Raw genomic sequence first — 7,842 nt, 5'->3', positions numbered from 1 at the left:
TGTTTTGCATGTAGCAAGGACATGAATTTTTTTTTTTTTATTGTGCTTTAGATGAAGGGTTACAGAGCAAATTAGTTTGTCATCAAACAATTAATACACATACTGTTTTTTGAGATTTGTTGCCAACCAGGCACGTGTCAACACCCTCCCCTTCTTTGCCTTCGGTTCCGCATTTCCATTCGTACAGCTTTCCTGTCCCCTCCTGCATTCTTGTCCTTGCCCCTGGGCTGGTGTGCCCATTTAGTCTCATACATGGTTGAGCTACATGTGTTATTGTTTGTTTTATGGGCCTGTCTAATCTTTGGCTGAAGGTTGAACCTCAAGAGCGACTTCAGTACTGAGTTAAGAGGGCACCCAGGGCTATCCTCTCAGGGTTTCTCCAGTCTCTGTCAGACCAGTAAGTCTAGTATCTTTTTGTAAGTTTTGAATTTTCTTCTACATTTTCCTCCAACTCTGTCTGAGACCCTCTATTGTGATCCCTGTCAGAGCAGTTGTTGGTGGTAGCCAGGCACCATCTAGTTGTGCTAGACTTAGTCTGGTGGAGGCTGTGGTAGTTATTGTCCATTAGTCCTTTGTACTAATCTCTCTCCCTTGTGTCTTTGTTTTCTTCATTCTCCCTTGCTCCAGATGGGGTGGCTGTTTACAAGCTTTTAAGACCCCAGACACTACTCATCAAAGCAGGACGTAGAACATTTTCTTTATAAACTATGTTATGCCAGTTGAGCTAGATGTTCCCCGAGACCGTGGTCCCCTGCCCTCAGCCTAGTAATTTGGTCCCTCAGGGAGTTTGGATGCATCTATGAGGCTCCCATGACCTTGCCTTGGTCAAATTGTGCTGACTTTCCCAGTATTGTGTACTGTCTTACTCTTCACCAAAATTACTACTTATCTATCATCTAGTTAGTGTTTTTCCCTCCCCTCCCCTCCTTCACAACCCTCAAAGATTGTTTCTTTCTGTGTGTAAGCCCTACCGTGAATTTTTATAATAGTGGTCTCATACAGTACTTGTCCTTTTGTGACTGATTTCACTTAGCATAATGCCCTCCAGATTCAGATTCATTCACATTGTGAGATGTTCCGCAGATTCATCATTGTTCTTTATCATTGCATAATATGCCATTGTGTGTATGTACCTTAGCGTGTTTATCCATTCATCTGTTGATGGGCACTTAGGTTGTTTCCATCGTTTTGCTATTGTGAATAAAGCTGCAATGAACATGGGTGTGCATTTCTCTTATTTGTCTAGAATATATTACAAGAACATAAATTTTTGAGGGCCAAAGTGTGGAATGTTATGAATCGAATTATTGCGCCCCAAATATGTGTTAGAAATCCTAACTTCTATTCCTGTGGTTATAATCCCATTTAGTAATGCGTTGTCTTTGTTATGTTAATGAGGCAGGATTAGCGTAGGGTGTATCTTGAGTCAATCTCTCTTGAGATTTATAACAGATTAAACCAGCTGGCAGAGAGATGGGGTAAGACACATGGAGCTCTCCAAGGAACCATGCAGTAGAAGCTGAAGAGACAAGGACCTTCCCCCAGAGCCGACAGAGGGAGAAAGCCAGCACCCTGAATTCAGACTTCTAGCCTCCTAAACTGTGAGAAAATAAATTTCTGTTTGTTAAAGACTTCTACTTGTGGAATTTCTGTTATAGCAGCACTAGATAACTAAAGCAAGCATTGTGCTTTTTAAAGAACTATATGGAATCAAATTGACAAAAACAACTTGAAAGATTAGATAGGAAACTTAGGGGGCAGTAAGTTTACATTAATGGGGAGGAACAATTAGGAAACTGAGGGTGAGAATGGTTGCACAACTTGAAGAGTGTCATCATTGTCACTGAATTGTACATGTAGAAATCGTTGAATTGGTGTATGTTCTGCGGTGTATATTTTCAACAACGATAACAAAAAATTACTATTTTATTTTTAAAAAAGAGTCTTGCCTACATAAGATCCCACAACAAGTAGGTGGAAGAGGTAAGGTTTGAACACAGGTCTGCCTACCTCTAGAGCTCATGCTGAACCCATTATCTTTTGGCCTCAAATTTCATCTGGATTACCTGTGACTTGACTCAGCATCTACCTGTGTCTTATGCTGGGGTTTAGAGTCAGATGTGTTAGGTAAGACACACCAAGTATGGCAGACAGAACCCAGGATTAAGAGTTGGGAGTCCTGGGTTCAAGTCTCGGATCCAGCTTTAACTTACTCCATGGCTTGGGGCACAACCCTCCCCCTCTCTGGGTCTTAGTCTCCACTTCCATGAAATGGGACATTTGGACAAGATTGTTGATTCCCAATGTTGGCTGTGCATCTGAGTTACCTGGCAAGGTGATTAAAAAGACCAATTCCCTGTATCTGGTCTGGAAACCCTGCATCCACAGGTGATTTACACCTGAAACAAGCATTGGGAAACCTGTCCCTAGGTTCCCTTTGACAGCCAAGCCTCCCTGAGTCTGTGGAGGCAGAAAAGACAACCCAGTAATCATGCTGGGCAACTGAGTCAAACACCAAAGAAAACAGTAGGCAATATGTTCTAGAAAAACCTACAAAAGAAAGAAGTTGGGTTGGGCTATGGTAGTCAGGGAAATAGAAGAAAATCACATTTCCAACCTCGTTGTACTTAGGAGGGGCTTGTGACTGGGTCTGGCCAACCAAAGTAGGCAGAAATAATGAGCATCAGTTCCAGGCCTCCCCCCAAAAAACTCCTGCAGGATGTTCTATGCTCTCTCCCCCTTCTGCGGTGAACTTGGGAGGGAAAGGCTGATTCACGAGATGGTAGGAACCTAAGTTCCCGTGGCTGCATGGAGCAGAACACCTCTGCCACTTGCGGCGGACTGCAGGATGAGTGAAAAATAAATGTGCGTTGTATTAAGTCACTGAGATTGTAGGATTGTTTATTATAGCAGCTAGTGTTAACTTATCCTAACTAGTTCAGCCTGGAGGAAGTAGGACCAGAGCAACCTCTTAAAGGGTGAATAAGATTTGAACACATGGAGAGGACGAAAAGCGCATTACAGAGGGGAGGAAGAGCATGAGCAAAGGGGTGGGAGCTGGAGTAAGTGTGGTGCCTTTGCACCCTAAAGAGATTTTCAGTCTACCTGGTACTGTGGGACGGGTAGGAAACGAGGCCCAAAATATTCCAACCAGTGGTGTTCTGGAGCCAGCTCATACCAGCTCATAAGAGCCAATTTTTAGCATCTTTTCTCAACTCTGTTCGGTGATGTCACTTCAATAGCTTGAAATTGGCTATGGTGGGAATATTTACATCACGGCAATCGGCAACCTGGAGGCATAGTGGTTAAGAGCTACAGCTGATAACTGAAATGCTGGCAGTTCGAATCCACCAGGCGCTCCTTGGAAACTCTGTGGGGCAGTTCTAATCCGTCCTATAGTGTCCCTGTGAGTTTTCTTTTTATAAGTCAAGGCTTTCACCCCCACCCATTGTTAAACATTCATCAGCACACCACTGGTGGCAACCCGCATGCAGAGAAGTCCTGCCTTTCTGAAGGCAGTAGAAAGACCAGACACTGTAGCCATTTCTAGTCCTTGCCCTACCCCTTCCTTCCAAGTTGTGTGACCTTGGGCAAGCCATTCCTCATCTGCAAAAAGGGACTACTAATACTACCTCAGAGAACCCTCGTGGTGCAGTGCTTAAAGCACTTGGCTGCTAATCAAAAGGTTGCCATTTGGAACCACCAAGCCGCTCCACAGGAGGAAGATGTGGCAATCTGTTTCCATCAAGATTACAGTTTTGGAGACACTATGGGGGCAGTTCTATTCTGTCCTATAGGGTCAGTATGATTTAGAACGGACTCGATGGCAATGGGTACAGTAATAAATACTACCTCCCTCTCAGCGCTGGTGGGAAGATAACAATAAATAAGATCATGTGTGTGGAGTCATGCCTGTGTCCCCTCAGTGTCACCTTTCCTGTGCACATGGCTACCTCTTGCTGTAAGTGCCCGCAACTCTCTGCCTGAGGGCGTTCTCTGGCTGTGGAGCACACTCTGCTCCTTCCAGGAAGCTGATGTCTTTGGGAGCAGTCCTTAGCCAACAGTGGATGGGACTTAGTGGATCAGTACCCCAGTTTTCTCACCCTTTGATTCGGACAAATCTGAGGCACATTTTGCTCCATCTCCCAGAAGGCGCAGCAGTTTCGAGACTCAGTTGTCCCTGGCTGTCACTGCTCATTAACGCACCCTAATTTGGTTTCTTCCTTTCTTGCCTTACTTCCCCCCGGTGCTTCTTGGGATTACCTCCCAAGTGAACTACTTGCTCTCTCGTCCTTGTCTCAGGGTCTGCTTCCGGGAAGCCCAGCCCAGAGAGCAGCCAAGGTTATTAATAACCAGGAACATCTCTTGTTATGGATTGAATTATGTCCCCCCAAAACAGGAATTGGAATCTTAACCCCTATACATGTGGATGTAATCTTATTTGGAAATAGGGTTTTATTTATTATGTTAATGAGGCTATATCAGTGTAGGGTGTGTCCTAAGCCTAAATGCTTCCAAGTTATAAGCAGCTGCATAGACACAGAGATAAAAAGGCATACACGTGGAGATGGGAGTTGGAGGGGGGATCGATGCCCCGTGAAGAAACCAAGGAGTGCCAGGGCTACAGAAGCTGAAAGCAACAAGGATCTTCCTACAGAGCCAACAGAGAGAAGCCTTCCCCTAGGGCCGGTGCCCTGAATTCAGATTTCTAGCCTCCTGAACTGTGAGAAGGTAAATTTCTGGTCTGGAAAGCCGCCGGTTTGTAGTATTTGTATTACAGCAGCTCTAGGAAACTGAGACACGCCTCTTGTGTGCATGAGGGTTTACAAAGTGAGGTCACATCTGCTACTGGCTCAGTCCCTACAGCAACCCCAGAAGGCAGGGATCGGGGATTATCCACTCCATTTTACAGATGGAGAAACTGAGGCCCAGGGAGGAGCAGCAATTCACCCAAGGTCATACCACCATCGAGCAGAAGGGCTAAAACTAGGGTGTCCATATTTCCAGATCTGGACTTGGAGCTGCTCTGGACTCCTCAGCAGAGCCCTGAGCTGGCTGGGAGAGGGTCTCCACCCCTCTGATTGCACTCCCCTGACTGGTCAGACTGGCTCTGGCCCCTGGATGGGCCTGGGACACTGAGGGTGAGTGGACTGGTGGCAGGAGCAGCTGGTTATTAAATTCATCTATCACTCAAAGGCCTGACCTCATTCTGTCCTGGGAAAGCCAGTCCTGCCAGGGGGTTCCTGGGGAGTGAGGCAGGGGTGGGGTGCTGACCCAGCAGGAGGGGCACGAGTGGGCTGTGCAGGGCCAGGGAGTACCTACAGCAGGATGAGAGTAGCTCCTGGCCGTCTGTGTCCCTGCAGTGCGAGGGCAGCCAGGGCCCCAGAGACGGGCGAGGGCGGAGGGGGGGGCAGGGCCAGTGTGATGCAGAGGATCCTGGCAGCCCTTGGGCAGTGCCCTGAGGAGGGGACCCACTGGGGTCGCTGCCTCTAATTCTCTCCTCACTGCCTGAGCCATGGAAGACTTGAACCCACCAGATCCAGGCTCCCAAGCCCCAGAAGACAGGGATCAGGGATCAGTTGCTATGACATGAAACCTGGGTGTGCCTGTGGGTGCCCACTGTTTAATGAACACTGTTTATCACACCATGTGGGGCACTCAACCCACGTCTTCTTTCATCCCCAGGTGTGCGAAAAACAATTAGGACCTTGAGTTCTGGGGGCAGACATACCTGGATCTGAATCTAGGTCCAATCCCACGAGTGTCTGGGCACCTGGATGATTCGCCTCGCCTCCCTAACCTTACTTTCCACATCTGTGAAATGGGGTTAATGCATAGCACTCATCTCATGGGAGGACCACGGTAAGGGCTCAGTGATGATCATGCCCAGTGTGCTCAGCTCTGAACTGCACATGGGACGCTTACCAAATGACAGCAATGACGATGACAAGGGCACCTGCTGCGTGCGAGGTGCTGAACTGAGTGCTTTCCATGGGTGATCTTATTTAAACTTCACAACCACCCTGAGGGGTGGGACTACTATTAGTCCCCCTCTTACAGGTAAGGAAGCCAAGGCTCAGAGGGGTCAAGTCACTGGCCCAAGATCACATGGCTGCTGGGTGGCAGGAGTGGGATTTGAATTCAGGTCCCTCTGCCTTGGAGGCCTGATTAGCCTCACCCACCTCCTCTCTCATCCCAAACCAAAAAACCAACTGCCATCGAGTTGGTTCTGGCTCATAGCAACCCTGTAGGACAGGGCAGAACTGCCCCATAGGGTTTCTAAGACTGCAAATGTTTACAGAAGCAGACTACCACTTCTTTCTTCCACAGAGCAGCTGGTGGGTTCTAACCACTGGCCTTTTAGTTAGCAGCCAAGTGCTTAACCACTGTGCCACCAGGCTCCTTTCCCCCTCCCATAACTCAAACAAACTCACTGCCATCGAGTCGATTACCAACTCACAACGACCCTATAGGACAGAGTAGAACTCCAAGAAGCGCCTGGTGGATTTGAACTGCCAACCTTTTGGTTAGCAGCTGTAGCTCTTAACCACTACGCCACCAGGGTTTCCTCCCCTCCCATAAAAATGAGGTTAATAACCCACCGGCTCATCTGTCTTATCTTTTGAGAAATGCTACTGACTAAGGCTTTTCTGGAGGTCCAGAGAGGGCAAGAGACCAACCCACAGCCGCAGAGCAAGATGGTTTTGGAGCTGGGACTAGAACCCAGGACCTCCAGCTGCCCAGGCAGGCCTCGTGAGGGATCATTCAGGATGCTGAATGCCATTACGGTCTCAGGCACCAGGTCTGGTCCCTTGAGGCAGGGGCTCCAGTCTCCCTTCCCTGCCCCCGCTCATCTCCTCTTTGTAGAAAGGTTTCAATCCTCAAGGGAGCTGCTGAGTTCTTCTTCCTAAGACCACCGAGGTGTGGGATGGAGGCTCCATTCTTTTCTCTTCCACTGAGAGGTAATTTGCCTGGAACATTTTGAACAATTAAAAAATTTGGTCACATTGCAACTGTCTGGGTTACCATGGTGACCTCACTTTGAATTTGCTTCCCAGGGGGAGTTGGTAATAATTAATACAGCACTTGTGGCTGGCTGCCCACAGCGAGGGTGGAGGAGCATTCCTGGTTATCCCCAGGAACCGCTCCCCCAGGGACAGCAGCGCTGCCTCCTCCTAGCAGGACCCTGAGGTTCCCCAAGAAGGGAGGGAAGGGAAGGAAGGGAAGAGGACCCCTTAACACTGCCCTCCCTTCAGCAACCCTAGCAGCCATGTTGTCAGAGCTGGGCCATACTAGCGAGATTTCTTTACAGGTGGGGAATTCAAGGCTCAAGAAAGAGTAAGTGACTTGTCCACCAAACAAGACCCAGGCAGCTTGAGCATCAGCCGGAAGGCTGGTTTCCTAAGCTTCAGGACAGGGCTCTAGTGGTGCTGAGGTTGGAGAAGGCCAGCTCCCAAATGCCTCCCTTTTCCACGGACCTAGAACACTATCTTTTGTGAGGCATTTGAGGAGGTTGAGCATTGCCTTTCGTGGGGTAGAATTTTACAATGAAATGCCCCAAGGAGGGGGCAATGGACCTTTGTTCATTCCTTGCCCCTTCAGTGCTAAGCGAGTTATAAGATGCCCCAGGGTGTTGGGGGCCGGGCTCTGAGGAAGTTTGGAAGAGGACTCTGGCTAGATTAGGATGCTGGGGGAAGGGGCTCTGGGATGGAGACTATAAGGGAGCTCCAGGCAGGAGGTGACCTTAACCATTTCTGAGAGAGGCATCGAGAAGAAGGAAGTGCAGTGGAGGGGCATTCTGCCTCCCATGCTCCTCTCCATCCCACCCCTCCCCACCAGGTC

This window comes from Elephas maximus, chromosome 3 (assembly GCF_024166365.1).
Source record: "Elephas maximus indicus isolate mEleMax1 chromosome 3, mEleMax1 primary haplotype, whole genome shotgun sequence".
In the NCBI taxonomy this organism is placed as follows: domain Eukaryota; kingdom Metazoa; phylum Chordata; class Mammalia; order Proboscidea; family Elephantidae; genus Elephas; species Elephas maximus.
Note: the sequence above shows the minus strand (reverse complement) of the source record.